The 22980-nt window shown below is 41.4% G+C and overlaps 1 protein-coding gene across 1 annotated transcript in view; it reads left to right on the top strand.

Moving 5' to 3' along the window:
- LOC115110315 (protein ELFN1-like) overlaps nucleotides 1-22980 on the top strand; it is an 88842-nt gene that overhangs the window by 36776 nt on the left and 29086 nt on the right. Inside the window, exon 2 of the mRNA XM_029635857.2 lies at nucleotides 12081-12176. The gene's annotated coding sequence lies outside the window, so the exon portion shown is untranslated. The remainder of the gene's footprint in view (nucleotides 1-12080; nucleotides 12177-22980) is intronic.

Genomic DNA, 22980 nt, shown 5'->3' with positions numbered 1-22980 from the left:
ACCCGATTCAGTAACACTACTGTACTGTACACCAGATTCAGTGACACTACTGTACTCTACACCCAATTCAGTAACACTACTGTACTGTACACCAGATTCAGTGACACTACTGTACTGTACACCAGATTCAGTGACACTACTGTACTGTACACCAGATTCAGTGACACACTGTACTCTACACCCGATTTAGTAACACTACTGTACTGTACACCAGATTCAGTAATGCTACTGTACTGTACACTAGATTCAGTGATACTACTGTACTGTACACCAGATTCAGTAACACTACTGTGCTGTACACCAGAGGCAGCTAAAGTAATGGTAGTGGTGCATAGGAAACAAAGCATTTGGGCTTGGGGGTTTAGCTTCACCTCTTGTAAATTGTAGTCGTTTACTTGTCTATAGTAATTAGTCGAAACCTTTCCATTACTGCGGGCTAACAAACAGCAGTCCACTGAAAATGAAGGATGCTGGAGATGCTGGTACAGATTACAGCTTGTGGACATCTTTTTGCCAATTACTCCAATCTGTAGCTACTCCTTGTCTGCGCTCCAGGTGCTATACATGTTGCACCGTTGAAAGGCGAGCTCATCAATCTATTTTGGGGCATTGACTGGTCTTCCTTTGCTTTGAGATTGTAAACGGCTCTGTCCCCTTGTGCTGCTGTTTGATTGACATGGCAGGAGTCCCAGTCTGGGCTAAGCCTCAGCAGGCTCTCAGAGTGTCTCTCTAATGAAGGCCTCACGCTTCAGGCACACGGACACAATACAACACAGATCCCTGGAGCAGGCAGGGGGGCTGGGAGGAGTTGTGACTACAAGCAAACAATGAATTGTGTGAATTTGCCGAGTCGCAAGTCACTTGTGGAGTGTCTTGCAGCAGTGTTAGAAAGGCAGTGTTAAATCAAGACTGGATCGCTGGGCTCAGGCATTTCCTCCTAGAAAGAGAATAATAATAATCATTGAATGCATAATGTTTTCTTTTGTAAGCACTTCTGTGCAAGTTCAATCATGCTTCAGAATCATTCTAGATACATGACATTGACCCAAAAGATATATGAGGATTGTCTCGTGTCCCGTTTTGTGTCCTCTGAAATAGCTGAGAATGTGCAATTTACATTAATTTGGCATAACTTTAATTTCAAATAAATGTAAGAAAATGAATTTCTGCATCTTAATAGTTGACTTTGTATCAAAGCAACATTAAATTGGCTAGGGTTATTAAGGATGGATAACATGTCAAGAAACCATTTAAAGAGGTCTAAAAAAATGTGATATATTTGGATATATTCTAGTTATTGTATCAAACCTGTATGGTGTGAGCTATAGAATACTAGACCACAGCTGTGTTTGGAACATGTGTTGCTCTGGATTCTAAGCTACAGTAGACGTCAACACTGTGGCTTTATCAGACCCAAAGGCACATTACCAGCTCTCTCAGGCCCTTTAATGAATCAACTGTGGCAACAGTCATTAATATGAAGACGTCGTGTAATGCTTAGAGTGCAAACACTTAGCTACTGAATCTTTCCACTATTGAGCACTCTTGAAGTACACTGAAAAAAATCAGCTGCGGGAAGATGTTATTACAATTGGTCAGTTTCTTGATTTATGTATCCATTTGTGTTTGATCACTTAGAGAATCCAAGAGGCTCATCGTTTTAGAGAACCCAGGGTGTGATTTTCTGCAAAAATGAATGCTCTCAAGGCTAATATAGTGTCAGGATTTGGTTCAGCAATATGTGCAAGGCTATTGACATTGGTGTCTGTATTCAGAAGGGCCACCCAGCTCTTGTGAAAGATCCAGGTTATTGTGTGGTGATTTATTGAGCTCATATTGCAGCCAGAACAAAGTGTCCTAACCTGGCAAGTAGGATCTCGTGGTGGTGAGTGATTTCCAGAGGCTTCAGTGGGCCACATTGCAGCAGAAGCCCAGTGTGCTCTGAATGATAACATGTTCATAACGGAATTAGCAGCAAATTGATTTTCCACTTTTTGTTTTATCAATGTTGAATATTTGAATGGGCATACATTAACAGTGTGGGAGGGCTTGGCCGGATGGCCGGATGGCCGGATGGCCGGATGGCTAGATGACAGTTCACTTTCACTGATTGCTTTGGAGGATTGGACAAGGATGTGTTCAAAGTACAGGGCACTTCTCTCCGTTCCGTAAAGCAACTAGGAGATGGTGTCTCGTAACAGAAGCTTGTTAAACAAACTCCTGAAGCAGGAGCAGAACGCCTGGCCGGCTACCGTCCCTCCTGTAGAGAGTGCTGTACGTGTGCATTGGGCTTGTTCAACACAGCCCTAATGATTGGTGCAGCTCCTACTGTCAGCCACCCTCAACATTGCACGTCCTTACCTTCAACTCGATACTTTAAAGGAGTTAGGTGAAGTAAGGGGAAAGACAGCTTGGGTCATTTCTTCATTGTGGATTGTCCACGAGGAATGTACAAACCTCTTGCATTTTTCACTGCAATACAATTCAGTCAAGCCACAGAGTTAACGCCCGCCAAGTCATTTGCAAAATGCAATTGTTTTGTTTATGCATTTGGAGAGGACAATGTTATTTGTTCCAGCGTCATGCCTCAGGACATCAACGTGCAGCACAGGGTGCAGGGACTTACACCTCACAGTGCTTTGCTTCCATCAATTAGAGTGCAACTGGCCTTAATGGGGGGCTCACTATACAATATCCTCATGGAATATCAATCCTGTTGACCCTTTACAGGCCAGATCCTTCATTAAGATCCACATGCAGAACTTCATTCCACACATAAGGGAGGCATTTATTATACATGTGTAAATGAGAAGATATTTGTTTCCATGGTGCTGAAGCTCATGATTCTGTGGCGCTGCGCGGTCTGACACAATACATCTGCAGTCCACTGTCACCAGGAGTTCATTTTGGATTCGCTAGTTGTTCTCCAAGTCTAGAATAGTACATTTTGAATATGTCCAACTTACTCTGATTAATATTCTTCTCAGACAGAGAGAGGAACTTTATGACTCAGCACTGTGATGCTCTGCAGTGCTCCAGTGATCCTGCTCAATGTCCCCAGAAAACCACTAATGGCACCGATGACAATAGTTATCTCCTCTTTCTGGCAGGGAGAGTTGTTGAGAGACCAGGAGGTACTGCAGGCCTTCTCACTCTAATTTCAAGCTTGGGGCATATCAGGAGATGATCTTACTGTTTTGATGTTTTGCTGAAATTCTCTGGATGAGATCTTCTTCTTGGACGTAGTTCTGTTGTGCCTCCAGAGTTTTGTTACCAAATTTGTTCCCACCTGACTTCCTTATAACATTAACTTGAATATACCTTTCAGTGAGAAGTGTCGGTTATCAACGTTCTTGGTTGTGATCCAGGTAGCAGGCTTAGCTGTATCCCTCAACGAAAGTGTACCCCACGAGGCCTGTTGATTAGCCTCACTTTTGTTTTGTGTTCCCTGATTAGCCCGCTACAGTACTCCAGCCCTGTAGCAGGGGTTACAAAGGAAATGAATCTTCCACATGAAAACAGATACATAAATATGATGTGTTGCTTGATATGTTTCATTAATAACTGAATACCAAGAGCTGGTTAAAAATAGATGTTCTTCAGGCTGCTATATTGTGATAGCAGCCTGATAGCAACCTGATAGCAACCTTATTGTGAAAAATGCATCAGGCACCGGGGAGCAGGCTACTCGTTTCATGGTGTTGTGTTCTAGTTTCAATGGATTATCTAATAATTATTTCAACTCGACTTGAAAAAGACTTCACACCAGGAGATCAGTTGTTTGTGTCAGCATGTTGACTTGAGGTGTTTCAGAGGTTTACAGATGGAGTCATGGGTTAAGAGATGTAATGACAACTGTTCTAAAGCTCATCTCATCACTGATCTCTTCTGTTAATTATAGCGGGTCACACTTATAACACACTATTACCATCAACAAAATATCCGTTGATAAGCAACTGCATGCGAAGGTTACATTTACGTTTAGGGTTAGGTTGAGAATCAGGGTTAGGATACGGATTATGGTTAGTGTTAGGGTAAGGGTTAAGTTTAGGGTTAGGATACGGGTTAAGGTCATGGTTATGGTTAGAACTAGGATCAGGGTTAGTGGATACAGTTGAAGTCGGAAGTTTACATACACTTAGATTGGAGTCATTAAAACTCGTTTTTCAACCACTCCACAAATTTCATGTTAACAAACTATAGTTTTGGCAAGTCAGTTAGGACATCTACTTTGTGCATGACCCAAGTAATTTTTCCTACAATTTTTACCAGACAGTTTGTTTCATAATTCACTGTATCACAATTCCAGTGGGTCAGTAGTTTACATACACTAAGTTGACTGTGCCTTTAAACAGCTTGGAAAATTCCAGAAAATGATGTCATGGCATTAGAAGCTTCTGATAAGCTAATTGACATAATTTGAGTCAATTAGAGGTGTACCTAGAGGTGTACCTGTGGATGTATTTTAAGGCCATCCTTCAAACTCAGTGCCTCTTTGTTTGACATCATGGGAAAATCAAAAGAAATCAGCCAAGACCTCGGAAAATAAATTGTAGACCTCCACAAATCTGGTTCATCCTTGGGAGCAATGTCAAAATGCCAGAAGGTAGCATGTTCATCTGTACAAATAATAGTACACAAGTATAAACATCATGGGACCACGCAGCCATTATACCGCTCAAGAAGGAGACGCGTTCTGTCTCCTAGAGATTAACGTACTTTGGTGCGAAAAGTGAAAATCAATCCCAGAACAACAGCAAAGGACCTTGAAGATGCTGGAGGAAACAGGTACAAAAGTATCTATATCCACAGTAAAACGAGTCCTAAATCGACATAACCTGAAAGGCTGCTCAGCAAGGAAGAACCACTGCTCCAAAACCGCCATAAAAAGCCAGACTACGGTTTGCAACTGCACATGGGGACAAAGATCGTACTTTTTGGAGAAATGTCCTCTGGTCTGCAGAAACAGAAATAGAACTGTTTGGCCATAATGACCATCGTTATATTTGGAGGGAAAAGGGGGATGCTTGCAAGCTGAAGAACACCATCCCAACTGTGAAGCACGGGGGTGGCAGCATCATGTTGTGAGGTTACTTTGCTGCAAGAGCTACTGGTGCACATCACAAAATAGATGGCATCATGAGGTGGGAAAATTATGTGGATATATTGAAGCAACATCTCAAGACATCAGTCAGGAAGTTAAAGATTGGTCGCAAATGGGTCTTCCAAATGGACAATGACCCCAAGCATACTTACAATGTTGTGGCAAAATGGCTTAAGGACAACAAAGTCAAGGTATTGGAGTGGCCATCACAAAGCCCTGACCTCAATCCTATAGACATTTGTTGGCAGAACTGAAAAAATGTGTGCGAGCAAGGAGGCCTACAAACCTGACTCAATTACACCAGCTCTGTCAGGAGGAATGGGCCAAAATTCACCCAACTTAATGTGGGCAGCTTGTGGAAGGCTACCCGAAACGTTTGACCCAAGTTAAACATTTTAAAGGCATTGCTACCAAATACTAATTGAGTGTATGTAAACTTTTTCTGACATTTCACATTCTTAAAATAAAGTGGTGATCCTAACTGACCTAAGACAGGGAATTTTTACTAGGATGAAATGTTATGAATTGTGAAAAACTGAGTTTAAATGCATTTGGCTAAAGTGTATGTAAACTTCCGACATCGACTGTAGTTAGCTGAAATGTTACTGATCTATCCAAATAAAGTGTTACCTTATAGTGTGCCATGCATGTTCGAAAAATACCCAATCCATCAATCACTTGGTGTCTTCATGTAGCTTTGTCTTTGTTGTATTGAAAGCACACAATGTTGGAAGAATCCTTTCTATTCCTGAAAAGAACCTCTATCCATTAGTATCTTAAGGGTTCCCACACTTTCCTTTTTGTGCCTCAGAGCAATCCTAGATACCATCATACACTGGATTTCCATGCAACTCTAGCTTTTGAGGCCCCGGAGAAAATCTGCTCGAAGCAATAATAGCCCCAGAGTAAAAAACACATGCAGTGAGCCTGTCATACTGTCATGCTAATCTTTCCACCCTACATATCCAGTATAATAACACATTATTGCCTGTGTCACTTAAGAGATCCTTCTTTGATGAAGTACAAAAGTCATTATGGCCTTTTAGAAATCTCTATGAAGATGCTCTTGGTGAATGATTCTTGAGAGCAACAACAGGCAAGGGAGTACATTAATCTCTTTGTCACATCTGTGTGCATGAGGCCATTCTCAGGAGCACATTACTATTCGTACACAGAGCCTTCCCAAAGAGGTAAAAATCAGCTACTAAATGAATAATTCCCCGGCGAAGTACACAGAAACCCCCTGAGGGCATGTCATTTAATAGCTTCTCCTAGCATTCCTCAGCGTACCATTCAGTCCTTTTTTATGTTAGAGCCGAACAGCCATGTTCACAACCACCAGTCCCTATACTCCATTAAAGTCGATATAAGAAAAGATGTTGAAATTCAGCCTTGCACAGATCTGCATAGTCCTCTTTTACAGGGCAAGAGTTAAGTGTACAGCTTTTAGGTGTTATAACATTGAGCGCGACATTTGTTACATGGACAGGTGGAAGCATTAACTCTCCATAATGGAACAGTGAGCAGACATCATATTTGGACATGACAAGCTTCTAATAGGACAGTGGGGGGGGGGGTCCATACAGTCATGACAATGTCATCTTGATGTATTCATGACGTGATGACATTTTTAGATGGCTCATGAATGTTATATGAACGTTAGCATTTCGACTGACAGGTCGTAAAAGGTGAAAGCCATCAAGTAATGATGGGATGTTATTGTATCACAGCGTACTTGAAGAGTTTCACTCTTTTGGTAGTTGTAGCGTTTGTCAGAGCATTAACATTAGCAAACGTGTATGGGGTTACAAAATATGGCTATATACAGTACAGTACACATTACACAAATGCACCACTTAACCTCCAGAGTCCAATTAAGACATAGTGTGCATGATGCCAACGTTCGCTGCTGCTATCAAGTCATGCAACCCTTTCTAGGCTAGTCAGTCAACCTCACTATTACAGCTGGTCATGAGTATTAAGCTGAAAAATTAGTTAGTCAAGCTGACAAAAATTTCTGACAAAAAAAAAAAAAAACGAATAAAAAACTTTGAACTGTGCTCCACTCTTGTGTCCTGAGGTCCTTCCTTTAACTAAGGTAGTGCGTTATTAAGCATGTTGTTATGATTCATTTTTAGCTGACTAGCATTTTGGTGGTTGGTTCAATGAGATCGCCTGAAGATTCCAGTTCCCCATGGACTAAAGACATGTATCTCACACGTGTTGTGTTGGTCTCACACTTCTTTCAGTATAACAACTCATCTTAACATTCCAAGTACACATGCTTGTACAATAATGCCATATATCTTCAATATTGAACCAGTAAACTTGTAGTAAAGGTATCTGGGAACCCATTTTGTTTGAAATGTGTTTGGAAGAGACAGAGAATATTTACATTGCCTGATGGTAGACAATGATACTGTATAATCTATTTTTGGCATGTTCATTTCAAGGATTTCAGTGTGTTTTGTTTTCCAAGTTTCTTACTGTTTGCAGGTCCATCAGAAAAGTCCAGTCTCTCAGTCTCCCTTGGGGGAACCAACAGTGTGGCTCCTCGCCTCCATGCCTCCAGGTCTAACGGAGAGACTGACTCACTCAGATGTGAAATCAAGTTCACAAAAACAGGGTCTGTTTTCCTACTGGATCTTGAGCATAGTGAGAATTCAAAGTGAGAATTCAACAAATACGAAACAAATAGTTGCCTCGGAAAATGATCCTTTAGGTCTTCCTGGAATCAGTCTCTTCCACCCAAACATAATTTATTAGCCTGAATCCATTGTTTTTACATTAGCTTGGCTGTACTGCATTTAGAAAGGTTGGTTGCATTGCACCACCAGAGAATATAGTCACTTTTCAATCCAACTGATGATTAATTCTGTGGTCTAAATATTTCCATTTTAGAGACCAGTATAATGATGATTTAAATGGTTTGACTATGCAGCTCTGTTTACACATGATTGATATCCAGATACAATGGATCCCTCCGGAGGTAGTCAGGAAAAATTGATCACAATCAGATCACAATGAGTCTTATAATCTACGCCTCTCTAAATATGTGTGCACAATCAGAATGTCGACAAGATCAGGACAGTCCATGACAGCAGGTGTAAACGGGGCTTCTGTTTCCATCATGTGGAGGCTGTTCTTTGTCATAGGGCGTCCCCGCGGTGATTGTCTAAGCATAATCCCAGTGTGTGCATCTCAGCCCATCATAGAGAAGAATTATAGGGATACTCATGAATGCACGACTACATACCTCTCCTCTTACAGTGGCCTCCAAGACGGCCAGCCACTAGAGGCAAAGCCCTCAGTCCTCTCTTATGGCCGTCTTTCTTTTAAGACACCTCAAATCAAATCAAACTTTATTGGTGGCGTACACAGTTTAGCAGGTGTTATAGCAGGTGCAGCGAAATACTGATGTGACTAGGTCCTACAAATGCAGTTAAATCTTACATAATTCTTATGGTTTCACTGTCTGTTACTGTGCTATGTAGTGCTGCATCTGTCTCCAACTCCGCCTTTTGGGAATATTCCATTGGAATTATGCTCTTGTACAAAAAGCCAACGCACATAGAAATGCACTTTCTTCTTCTACAAATCTTTTGTGAGCCTATGGCATTTTTACATACCTGGAAGATTATTTGAGTTTTTATCTCATTTTTGTATTTGTATTTTCTGCAGATTAAATATAGGATCTTTTCAGAGCAAAGATACACATACTAACCCGTATTTTCTTTCTGTTCAAAATTATCTTTAAATGAATTGGCCAGGGGTTCTTTCATTATTCATTGAACATTTGGGGATTGCCAGTGCTCTTTTTGTTTTCAGATGAATCCATCCATTCCATCCTGAAATCTCTCATCCCGTCTCTGTTGTCTCAGTCGTTAAAGTCTCAGCTTTAACCAACCAAGCACATTGAGGTCCCTCAGAGAAGGGTTGCAATGCAATACTAACTTAACAATGTAATTACCATCCCTATTTTGTGCTGCACTGCTTTGAAGTATTAATCATAGAGGGGAATAAACAACAAAGTTTGTAATTGGGAAATGTTGGATTTCCACATTAACGGCCCTAGTTTCATCTTCTAGTGTTCAGCCTTGTCATGTTCTTCTTTAGTACAATATTAATTGTATTTTCTTGTCGACAGACCGAGGGAGTGGAATGGACAGATGGTTATCTCACAACTAACTGGCAACATCTTTCTACTACACATCTTCAACAGTGAATCCAGTACAAGACCAACCGAGCCAGACAAAACAATGTATTGGGAATCCATATTGTTGACATCCCATCCAAGACATCTAATCGGTGTGATGCGTGTAATCTGTGTGTCTTGAAACCCGGGCCTTAACTTAATTCCACTACCACGGATAACCAATGCCACGACATTACCGTTACTTCCTGTGGTTAACTTTATAATATGTGTGATATTCGACATTGAACAGATTGTGATGCAATCTGTGTATCTTGGCAGACAGAATGTTCTACGTGCAGTATCTTCAGAGCAATAATTTATTAATGGTCTAGGAAATTCAACCCCATACTCATGGGGAACATCATTAACTTGAGACAGTAATACCTAAGGACTTCACTAATCGCTTGTAGCGATGTCCTGTAATATTGCTATCATTATCACGGATTGAAACAAGGTATCCAGGGTGTCCTCAATAATGAATACATACAAAGGGAATGCATTTCCAGTGCAACAAAGCTCATTTTATGGAATGCTATCTTGGAGGAGAGTGCATGCCAGTGATTTGTGAGCAATTGCTTCAAACTGAAGTGGACCACAGCAGGGCTATTTTGGTCCACATACCCCTGTGTGCCCCTCTGCACTTGTCAGCAGCTGAGCAGAGTCAGTCAGTCAGATCGGACTGAGTTGATGCCCAGCCTTCCAGTGCTCAGGGTCAGTGTGCCGGTGATGTGCCATAAACTCATGGTCTCTCTCTCTCCAAGGCCATATGGGGCCTTCACCTCCTCCTGGGCTCCAGCTCCCCCCTGCGGCCCGCTCCCCCCCACCCCCCGCCCCACCTCAGAAAACACTTACATCACAAATAGGTCAGAATCCTGTCAAAACTACACGTACTGTATGAGTAGAGAAGAGCATCAGCCTCTGAGATAACATGGGGGGAGGGGATAATTGGGCTATAATAGGAGATGTGATGTGTTTCCTGTTTACTTGCTATTTTGTTTCCTTCATTTAGTTACTTCATTGATTTTTTACAAATATGTGCAGGAAACACCATTTACTTACATTTATAATCCCCCTGGGGTTTTGCGCTTCTCGTCCGTTTATATTTTTTTCTCTGTTTACATTTTTTTTTCCTCTGGAAAATAATGTATTGAGTTACGGTTGTGTTTAGTAACAGTGAAAACCCATGTAGACTGTGTTGTTTTTCATGTCAATATTTGAGAGACCCTTGTATTCCCCCAGGGTTCTGAGTCGAGGGAAGGGTTTTGCAGTTTTGCAGTGTAGGCTAGATGGGGCAGCTAGCTGGGGCAGCTGCAGGATCAACCCTGCCAAGGACACAGGGCTTCCCAGGCCTGTTCAATGCCATAAAATGGGCCATTGAACAGCTAAATGGAGTCATTATGATGAGTAATTAAAAGAATAGCGCCCAAGACTCCCCAAACTCTTCTTTTGGTTCTTGTTTCCGCCGTTTTTGGGGGGTTTTCATAGGCCTGCCTGCGCTATATGGCAGCTGCCTCGTGGCACTCAAACTATCACCTCTTTCAACAGAATGCAAATTGCATCCTTACCAGCTAATTGAATGGTGTTATCTATCATCCTCGGATTTATTGAAATTCTAGCAGTGTTTCAAATTTCCATTAGCTACTGTTCTACATTGAATTTCTGTCTGTGTTTTTCCCAAGATACTGCATGTCACGCAAACAGTGGATCACAGGAGAGGGGAATAGAGAATCATTTCATTTCGACAAGAGTACTGATATGAATACTGATAGCGCACTCATCTGAAGCTTGAGTTAATATGTATGTAGGTGTCTCTATATAGGAACTTTTCATTAGTGCAGTGTTGCATAGAGACTTCATAAACAAGAGCCTACCAACATGAGTAAAGGCAACAGCAGGGCTATACATCATATTCTATTTAGCGAACAAATGACATATACTGGGTACAAAGTATCCGTTTCTCATCATTGTCTTGCCTTTCCGTAATATGAACAGAGAGAGCACCCATGTTCCCCCTGGGCAGTGAGTATGGAAAATAGTCATTGGGTTTATACGGGAAGCCATTTAGAGGGAGGAAAGCAAATTGAGTTTTGTTTAATTAGTATGAGCAGTTTGCTGATCACAGGAAATTGCATGGCCAGAATATGGTATACAGGATTTCATTAGCGTGTTCCTGTTAATTGAGGTTTATAGAGTGAATCAAATCACTCCTTTGAAAAAATTGTTGTGCTGTTGGACGTGCTCATGAATTATATTATATTGCAGAGAGCCCCGGCAATGATAGGTCATTATAGGTAATAAGGGTCACCCACCTAAGATGAATTCCCCTAATCAATCCTTTATGACAGTGGCTCCCAACTCCGGTGCTGGAGTACATCCAACAGTATACATTTCTGTTGTGGCCCAGGACAAGCACACTTGATTCTACTTATCAACTAATCATCAACCCCTTAACGAGTTGAATGAGGTGTGTTTGTCTGGGGCTTCAACAGAAATGTATACTGTTGGATGTACTCCAGCACCGGAGTTGGGAACTACTCCTTTATGAGCACTACTAAAACCAATGACCCTGTTCTGAACCGAAACAGCAGTGTGAGCTGGCTAGATACTAAAATATGGATTTCTACGTGGATTTCTATCTTTGTTTGGACAGAAATGTTTTAAAACCACTCAAACGTTATTAAGAGATTCATTCACACTTTGCACTCTGCCATATGTTTTCCTGTGTGTAGAGCAAAAAGGAGCAGTTTGATTTACCCTTCGATTATCTGTGTGTTTCCCCAGAGGACCAGAAGAAGGATCCATAAGGACTGGACTGATGCTACTGGAGGATCCCAGAGATGCTTTTACTTATCGGAGACATTAACCCAGATAGCAGAGGTAAGTCCAGTGACTGGCATGGATTCAACCTTAGCATGACTCCCTCCAGGTGATACGCTGCCCTGTAATGTGTGTCCCTAAGAGGATCCCGGGGAATCTATCTCTAATCTACCGGTCACAATACGCATGGATATCTACATGAGACAAGACAAGCCCTCACAGGACATGGTATTCTCCAACAAAAGAAAATGAATTTGAAGGGTCAGTTCTAAATTCACTCGGTGGGGGTCATAAAAATAAGCACCCCCCTCCCCAACGTTACAAATATTTTCACCTGACCCTCACTTTGAACTTTAAAAATAAAAATGCACACCCTCATAGAATTGATCAAAAATGATGCTTATGTCCACAAATAACAGGAAGTCTAGTGACCCTGCGTTTATAAACGTGGATAAACATCCGCTTTGCCACTCTGGCATGTTTTTGTAACATAGTCGTTGACATGCAGGGCTACAGGCCAGAAGGTTGAGGGTCCGCCGACCACCACGGACAAGCTTGCCCTGCTTGTTTCACTAGGCCTACACTACGACCAGAGCCAGCTGCAGACCATGATAAGCTAGGGGGAAATCAGATTTTCTACATTTTGATGCCATATTTATAGTTATGTAAAATATATGCAACACATTTTCCATTAACAGGTTTCTGTGCCAATGCACCATACAACCAATTAACAAAGCATAGCTCTTAGTCGTGGTAAATTGGCCATATACCACACCCCCTCGTGCCTTATTGCTTAATTGTTCTTACTAGGTAGACTTATATTTAAAACAGTTAATATTACTCTCTGGCTCTGGTATTTTTCTGGTGGACAGCTCTAACAAATAACAAATAGTTGGATAGGTACCTGGGAGCTACATCTGTGAACTTGGACCAGACCAAGTTGAATTAATACTACAATTTCTTTTCCACAGATAGCCAGCCTAGCTGCTTAAAATGATTGACCACCAGATGAGTATGAGAGGGTAGTTCAAGCACAATTCTTACAAGCTTGTTTTGGCTGGTCTGTAGCTTATTCTTTAGATGTTTGGGGCTGCTTTTGAACCTTGATGTGCAGGCATCATCAAAGTGACTCTAGATTAGAGCACTTGCCAGAGTCTTTATGGTGTTTATAGCTAGGTTTCAATCCAATTGCGAAAGATTTTCATGCAAATGTTCAAACATTTGCAGAAAAACTATATTTTCCCCATCCAACACAATCTCACACTCAATTCGTGCAAATATGTAGAAATAGTATTTAAGCAGATTTCGTGCATTTTTGTGTGGCAAACTACAGAAAACAATGTTTTGAAAGTTATTAGAGCAATGCATGATGGGCAATGGTGTTCTACACTCCTTTTTTTGTTTACCACTTTTATTTATATATATACAATGCCTTCTGAATGTATTCAGTCCCCTTGACTTTTTCCACATTTCATTATGTTACAGCCTTACTCTAAAATGGAAAAAAAATACTCAGCAATCTGCACAGAATACCCATAATGACAAAGCGAAAACAGGTTTTTAGAAATGTTTGCAAATGTATTAAAAAATAAAACAAATACCTTCTTCACATAAGTATTCAGTCCCTTTGCTATGAGACTCAATCATCGTGAGACTTGCTTGAGCTCAGGTTCATCCTGTTTCCATGGATTACCCTTGAGATGTTTCTACAACAGTCCACCTTTGGTAAATTCAATTGATTGGACATAAAGGCACACACCTGTCTATATAAGATCCAACAGTTGACAGTGCATGTCAGAGCAAAAACCAAGCTATGAGGTCGAAGGAATTGTCCATAGAGCTCCAAGACAGGATTGTGTCGCGGCACAGATCTGGGGAAGGGTACCAAAACATTTCTACAGAATTGAAGGTCCCCAAGAACACAGTGGCCTCCATCACCACCAAGATCCTTCCTAGAGCTGGCCGCCCAGCCAAACTGAGCAATCGGGGGAGAAAGGCCTTGGTCAGGGAGGAGAACAAGAACCTGATGGTCACTCTGACAGAGCTCTAGAGTTCCTCTGTGGAGATGGGAGTACCTTCTAGAATGACAACCAACTTCACCAATCAGGCATTTATGGTAGAGTTGACAGACGGAAGCCAATCCTCAGTAAAAGGCAGATGACAGCATGCTTGTACTTTGCCAAAAGACACCTAAAGACTGTCAGACCATGAGAAACAAGATTCTCTGGTCTGATGAAACTAAGATTGAACTCTTTGGCCTAAATGTCAAGCGTCACATCTGGAAGAAACCTGGCACCATCCCTACGGTGAAGCATGGTAGTGGTAACATCATGCAGTGGGAATGTTTTTAAGCGGCAGGGACTGAGAGACTTTGATCGAGGCAAAGATGAAGGGAACAAAGTACAGAGAGATGATGAAAACCTGCTCCAGAGCGCTCAAGACCTCAGACTGGGGTGAAGGTTCACCTTCCAACAGGACAACGACCCTAAGCACACAGCCAAGACAATGCAGGAGTGGCTCCGGGACAAGTCTCTGAATGTCCTTGAGTGTCCCGGCCCGGACTTGAACCCGATCAAAAATCTCTGGAGAGACCTGAAAATAGCTGTGAAGCAACGCTCCCCATCCAACCTGCCATAGCTTGAGAGGATCTGCAGAGAAGAATGTGATAAACTACCCAAATACAGGTGTGCCAAGCTTGTAGCGTCATACCCAAGAACACTCGAGGCTGTAATCTCTGCAAAAGGTGCTTCAACAAAGTACTGAGTAAAGGGTCTGAATATTTATGTAAATGTGATATTTCAGGGTTTTTAAAAATAAATTTGAGCTTCTACTTCTAAAAATTCACCTTTCCAGAAACGAGTGTCTCACCGTTGCCGCTTGCTATAGACCCCCCTCTGCCTCCAGCTGTGCCCTGGACACCATTTGTGAATTGATTGCCTCCCATCTATCTTCTGAGCTCGTGCTGCTAGGTGACCTAAACTGTGACATGCTTAACAACTCAGCCGTCCTACAATCTAAGCTTGATGCCCTCAATCTCACACAAATTATCAATGAACCTACCAGGTACAACCCCAAATCCGTAAACACGGGCACCCTCATAGATATCATCCTAACTAACTCGCCCTCCAAATACACCTCTACTGTTTTCAATCAAGATCTCAGCGATCACTGCCTCATTGTCTCCATCCGTAATGGGTCTGCGGTCAAACGACCACCTCTCATCACTGTCAAACGCTGTCAAACGCTCCCTAAAACACTTCAGCGAACAGGCCTTTCTAATCGACCTGGCCGGGGTATCCTGGCATGACATTGACCTCATCCCGTCAGTAGAGGATGCCTGGTTATTCTTTAAAAATGCCTTCCTCACCATCTTAAATAAGCATGCTCCATTCAAAAAATGTAGAACTAGGAATAGATATAGCCCTTGGTTCACTCCAGACCTGTCTGCCCTTGACCAGCACAAAAACATCCTGTGGCGTTCTGCATTAGCATCGAATAGCCCCCGTGATATGCACATTTTCAGGGAAGTTAGGAACCAATATACACAGGCAGTTAGGAAAGCTAAGGCTAGCTTTATCAAATAGAAATTTGCATCCTGTAGTACAAACTCAAAAAGGTTCTGGGACACTGTAAAGTCCATGGAGAATAAGAGCACCTCCTCCCAGCTGCCCACTGCACTGAGGCTAGGAAACACTATCACTACTGATAAATCGACAAATATTGAGAATTTCAATAAGCTTTTTTCTACGGCTGGCCATTCTTTCCACCTGGCTACTCCTACCCCGGTCAACAGCCCTGCGCTCCCCACAGCAACTCGCCCAAACCTCCCCCACTTCTCCTTCACCCAAATCCAGATAGCTGATGTTCTGAAAGAGCTCCAAAATCTGGACCCCTACAAATCAGCTGGGCTAGACAATCTGGACCCTCTCTTTCTAAAATTACCTGCCGAAATCATTGCAACCCCTATTACTAGCCTGTTCAACCTCTCTTTCGTATCATCTGAGATTCCAATAGATTGGAAAGCTGCCACGGTCATCCCCCTCTTCCAAGGGGGAGACACTCTTGACACAAACTGCTACAGACCTAAATCTATTCTACCCTGCCTTTCTAGGGTCTTTGAAAGCCAAGTTAACAAACAGATTACCGACCATTTCGAATCTCACCGTACCTTCTTCGCTATGCAATCTGGTTTCAGAGCTGGTCATGGGTGCACCTCAGCCATGCTCAAGGTCCTAAACGATATCATAACCGCCATCGATAAGAGACATTACTGTGCAGCCGTATTCATCGACCTGGCTAAGGCTTTCGACTCTGTCAATCACAACATTCTTATTGGCAGACTCAACAGCCTTGGTTACTCAAATGATTGCCTGGCTTGGGTCACCAACTACTTCTCCGATAGAGTTCAGTATGTCAAATCGGGGGGCCTGTTGACCGGACCTCTGGCAGTCTCTATGGGGGTGCCACAGGGTTCAATTCTCGGGCCGACTCTCTTCTCTGTATACATCAATGATGTCGCTCTCGCTGCTGGTGAACTCTCCTTCTGTGGCCTCCAACTGCTCTTCAATGCGAGTAAAACTAAATGCATGCTTTTCAACCGATCACTGCCTGCACGTCTAGCATCACTACTATGGACGGTTCTGACTTAGAATATGTGGACAACTACAAATACCTAGGTGTCTGGTTAGACTGTAAACTCTCCTTCCAGACTCACATTAAACATCTCCAATCCAAAATTAAATCTAGAATCAGCTTCCTATTTTGCAAGAAAGCATCCTTCACTCATGCTGCCAAACATACCCTAGTAAAACTGACCATCCTACCGATCCTCGACTTTGTCGATGTAATTTACAAAATAGCCTCCAACACTCTACTCAACAAATTGGATGCAGTCTATCACAGTGCCATCCGTTTTGTCGCCAAAGCCCCATATACTACCCACTCCTGTGACCTGTATGCTCTCGTTGGCTGGCCCTCGCTTCATACTCGTCTCCAAACCCACTGGCTCCAGGTCATCTACAAGTCTCTGCTAGGTAAAGCCCCGCCTTATCTCAGCTCACTGGTCACCAGAGCAGCACCCACCCGTAGTACGCGCTCCAGCAGGTATATCTCACTGGTCACCCCCAAAGCCAATTCTTCCTTTGGCCGCATCTCCTTCCAGTTCTCTACTGCCAATGACTGGAACGAACTGCAAAAATCTCTGAAGCTGGAGACTCTTACCTCCCTCACTAAGCACCAGCTTGCTCCTTTGCACCCCAGTATCTCAACTTGCACATTCATCTCCTGCACATCCTACCATTCCAGTGTTTAATTGCTATTTGTAATTAATTTGCCACCATAGCCTATTTATTACCTTACCTCTCTTATCCTACCTTATTTGCACATGCTGTATATATTGATTGTATGTTTGTTTATTCCATGTGTAACTCTGTGTTGTTGTATGTGTCAAATTGCTTTGCTTTATCTTGGCCAGGTCACAGTTGCAAATGAGAACTTGTTCTCAACTAGCCTACCTAGTTAAATATAGGTAAAATAAAATGTAAATAATAAATTATAGTGTGTATATTTATTAAGAAAAATAACCATTTATTTCATTTTAGAATATGGCTGTAACGTAACAAAATGTGTAAAAAGTCAAGGGGTCTGAATACATTCCGAATGCACCTAATGTCGAATTTTATGAGGGTTCCCAGATTGGAGAAAAAATACAGATTTTTCTTCTTTTTTTGTGGTATCGATGAAGATATTTGTTGGGGAATGTGGATACAATTTCAGGTTGGGAAATTATATAATACACACCATTATACACTTACACTTACACACACATATGTACACACACTCACTTTGTTTTTACTGATGTTATAGCCAACTCTTGACTTTTGTATTCATAATTTTTTATACAAATGTTGTATCTGTCATGTATTCCTAATCTTTAACTGGTTAAATGTTTGCAGTTGCATGTTTCAGTAATGATTAACATGGTTAAATAGCCCTAAATCTTTACCTGATTTAGCTTTTGGAATATTTTGCATTTTTATACATATTCTGTATTTCCACTGAAGAAAGAAATAATTAATCAACACTCTACTGTAAATAAATGGACCCTACCTGTTATAAAATGGAAATTGCTCTCCATAAATAAATGGACCCTACCTATTATAAAATGGAAATTGCTCTCCATAAATAAATGAAGACATTCGGCAATTGGTTTCACAGCTCTAAAATAATGATACAAGTTGAATCAGCTTAAAAAAGTTGTATTTACAACCTATGGGGTATAAGAAGTTTGGAAATGTGGTATAGGAGAGTCTGAAATTAATTGAATAACCTAACCCTAGGTTCTGTCAGCAGCAATTTCCAGTGAGAAATGCTCAGTCTGAGCCATTCAGCTATGGGTTTCACAGCTCTAATAATAATCATACAAGTTATATCACCTTATAAAAGGGTTCATTTACAACCTATGGGGTATAACATGTTGGGCAAAGTGGTATAGGAGAGTCTGACATATAGCCCATAATTAGAGTTCAGTCTTTGCCAATGAGAACCAAGAGAGGCCTAGCTTCATCCTTCATGACTGGGAAAGGCCTTGATTCTAGGCCGTAGAAAATCCTACATCCGCCTCATTAGATCAGAACAGGATGGATCAACAGTGATTCATATTATTGGTTTGCATCCTAAATAACGGATAGTTGTGTTTTGCTGCAGAGCACACTTACATTATTTGTCTACCATATGATGTGGATCATTGTCAGGTTATTAGATGTATAAGCGTTAACAAAAGAACATCATGTATGTAATAACACTTTAAACAGGTACTTTGTAAAGGTGTAGAACGTGTTTGTTTTGGGTCCACTAATTTATGCAAATTAGACATACAGAGGATTTTCTTCTGAATAACGGGTCTGGGTATGGCACTTTCCATTCAGCTTCAGGCAACTTTTTTTAAATTAAAATTTAATTTAAAATTTTACCTCCCTTTTACTCCAACTGTTAGTAGTTACTATCTTGTCTCATCGCTACAACTCCCGTATGTATCCTCCGAAACAATACCCAATCTTAACACAGCGCGCATCCAACCCGGAAGCCAGCCACACCAATGCGTCGGAGGAAACACCGTGCACCTGGCGACCTGGTTAGCCACAGGAGTCGCTAGTGCGCGATGAGACAAGGATATCCCTACTGGCCAAACCCTCCCTAACCCGGACGACGCTAGGCCAATTGTGCGTCGCCCCGGTCGCAGCCGGCTGTGACAGAGCCTGGGCTCAAACCCAGAGTCTCTGGTGGCACAGCTAGCACTGCGATGCAGTGCCTTAGACCACTGCACCACCCGGGAGGCCCAGCTTCAGGCAACTTTGATGTAAGGATTGATAATACCTGTAGTGACTACTTCTATCCGTCATGCCCATTGTTGCTTATCCATTGTTCACTAAATATATCAATGTAATTACACCCAACACAATGTTGAAGAACAGAATGCTTCCCACCACTAGATCACATAACTAGGTGTGAGCTGAACGTGATCCCAGCGCTGCCATCAATGTAGCGGAAGAAAGGGAAAGCTGCAACGAGGACTCTAACCAGGGCTCATACGTGGCAAAGTGTGCTCTAACGGCCGTTGCCATGAATTCCTAGTAGGCCTCTGGGCAGAGGCAGTAGGCCTACACCATGCTGGAAAAAGCCTTGTCACAATAGCTTAAGTATATAACATGATTGACACGACCATAACAATCATCATGAAACGGCCTTGGAAGTTCCATAAGTGTAAGTCAACATAATTTATTATTTTACATGAACCTGTTTATTAACTGCATTGAAATGGCATAATTGATCATAGTACAGACTCGTTATAGTTGCAAATGCCATGCAGTTGCACCAGAGGAATTTAAACCAAACAGATTTTTTTTACAGGTCTTCCGTTTCCCCACACTTATTGGTTATTTAATTCCCATCATGATAATGTATCCCCATTCCCCAATCAAACACCTTCATTGATACCACAGAAAATAAACAGAAAAAACGGACAAATACAACTTTTTACTCCAATTTGGAAGTAAAGTATTAAGCGAAAACAAGCATAGAAACAAGCATAGAAGCATAGAAAACAATATCGGAATTAATAAAAAATATTTTTAACCTAAGGCTACTATTATATTGTAAGTATTGTGGTCACTACCTGGTTGATATTTGTCATTTGTATTTTTTTTAATTATTTCACCTTTATTTAATTAGGCAAGTCAGTTAAAAACAAATTCTTATTTGCAATGACGGCCTACCGGGGAAAAGTGGATTAACTCCCTTGTTCAGGGGCAGAACAACAGATTTTTACCTTGTCAGCTCGGGGATTCAATCCAGCAACCTTTCTGTTACTAGCCCAACGCTCTAACCACTAGGCTACCTGCCGCCCATGATTAACAATATTGGGTTGTAACACTTGTTTTTTTATATAAATACATTTGTGATACAAAAAGGCAGTGTAGAACGCCATTGCCCAAAATGCATTGCTCCAATATCTTTCAACAGCCCCCCCAAAATGGAGTTTCCTACAAATTAAGCCAAATACCTTTTCTACATATTTGCGCGAACTGAGTGTGAGATTGTGTTATCCCATCAGAGTTGTGTTTCCATCTAATTTAATTTGTTGCGGATAAAATTATGTGCATAAATACGTAGTGCACATCAAAATAACTTTTGTGGTTCAATTATCATGTACCGTATAAATAAAATACAAGTTAAATGGATTTCCATTGCATTTTCAACTCTAGGTCTACTGGTTTTGTCACCAAAAATGTTGTGTAGGTATAGTGAATGTGTCCACTCTGGTATTGGCATGTGTGCTCTAGACAACAGCTCACAGACACTGTGTGTGTGTAGGCTACATGATCAGATTATTATGGACAAAAGTGCAAAATTATTTTTATTTGTCAAACTGCAGCTAAGCATCGATCCTTTTGACACATTAGAACAAGACCCTCGATATTTATTGAAAGGCGCATCAAGCTCATCACTGTGCACTTTCACCACCCTGTGAAGTTCATCATTATTTCACCTGTAACGTAATAAATGGTACGCTTTTCCATGATATCCTGACATTTTTCATACGACATGTACTTTCCTCGCATAAAAAGGTTGGATGGAAACCTGGTTAATGTCAAGCCATTTTGAGGATGCTGAAATTATATTTTGGATGAACGTGAGCATGCCTACAAGTGAATTTCGAACCAAACATTGTGATTGGTTGTGTTTCTGCCACATATAAAAAAGTAATACATAGTTAAATTACACATACAGTATTTAGGCTCGGGTTGGAGAGGAGGCAGAGCATGTGTTAAGCTTTCCTGAATAACTGGGACTGCCAGGAGCGTATGTGGCCACACTATTATAGGACGACTTGGGAGAATGATGATCTGCAACAGACAGCGCAGCTTAGTAAAATAGAAAATAAGACAGAAGTCAAAATACACCCAGACGGGCTTGCTACTGTTCCTTTCTAGACCTTATAAACTGTAGAGAGAAGACCCACCCACTGATCCACCGATCCCATAGGGCGGAGCAGAACTGGCCCAGCGTCGTCAGTGGTTTGGCCGGGGTAGACCGTCATTGTAAATACAAATTTGTTCTTAATTAACTGACTTGCCTAGTTAAATAAAGGTTAAATAAAAATAAAAATAAAATACAAATTGAATGAAACATTCAAATTACAGGGCTTTCCCACTGCTTTTCAAATGACATTTTCACTGCAACCTAGAGTATAATAATGCAATTGTTAATTGTAATTGCGGTGTTGTAGACTACTATAGGTAGGATAATTGTAATGTCCCTAAACTAGATCAATAGGAAAGGTTTTTGAGCTGCATGTCTCATGTCTTCACTGTCCTTTCATGCGCAATTATGCACCTGGTTTCTCCGCTGCCTATCAGCTGTACCTATTTGTTCTTGTGGATTCATATGGAAAATTGATGCAGCTTTGAATGCTTTTATGTGTGGTATGATTGCTAGTTAGCCAAATGCAGATCTGGACAAACAATCCACCTACCACTATTGTCACTATGAATGGTGGGTAGAGTACAGGATAGACAGTTAGTCTGGTAGACTTTATACAACGGATGGGTCAAATCCTGAATTCTGATTGGTTAAAAGAGCATTCCAGCCAGTGTCTATTCCACCAGCTAAATCTATGACACGAAAATGACTATTTACTCTGTTCCATCTTACTGTGCATTCCAGTGTCTCATCAGCCCAACCAGGCAATTTATACACTTGATTTCCACTTTAAAAAGCATCTAGACATTATCTTACATTTCTTTTAGACCAACATTTAGTTTTCAACAGCGAAGATTTGTATAAACCTTGCTGTCTCTCTAACATTTGCAACATTGTTTCCATATTCAATTTCGATCTCCAGCTGTCCCATAGTAAAGAAGGTGTAGGGGTCGGTAGTCGAGATGAGACAGACAGGCAGACAGCGATTCTCAGACAGTCAAAATCATGAATCAGCTGGCATCATTTTTATTGATATATACAAAGAAATGTCAATTGAAGAAAGGTAAAACAAAACTAAGTGCAGGTAGTTTGCAATCTTTCCAGCTTCAGTTTGAAGTGAAATTGTTAGCTGTGTTGTTGGCTAGCTCCTCTGAACAACAGTGTCCTGACGAGAGAGCACATTTTCTATGCCAGGTGAAATTGTGCCTCATTAGCTCATTGTTATGGATATATCCAAATAAATGTCACGAGAAAACAGCTTAAACAAATGTAAATGCAGCTACTGTTGTTATTCTGGCTGCACTGTTTGACATGACAGTAAATTTGCTGTAGTTGGCTAGCTAGCAAGCAAGGGATAAGAGCGTTGCCAGCCAGTATGGCAACA

The sequence above is a fragment of the Oncorhynchus nerka genome, unplaced genomic scaffold (assembly GCF_034236695.1).
Source record: "Oncorhynchus nerka isolate Pitt River unplaced genomic scaffold, Oner_Uvic_2.0 unplaced_scaffold_62___fragment_2___debris, whole genome shotgun sequence".
Taxonomy (NCBI): domain Eukaryota; kingdom Metazoa; phylum Chordata; class Actinopteri; order Salmoniformes; family Salmonidae; genus Oncorhynchus; species Oncorhynchus nerka.
This window is presented reverse-complemented; position numbering and strand designations above follow the sequence as displayed.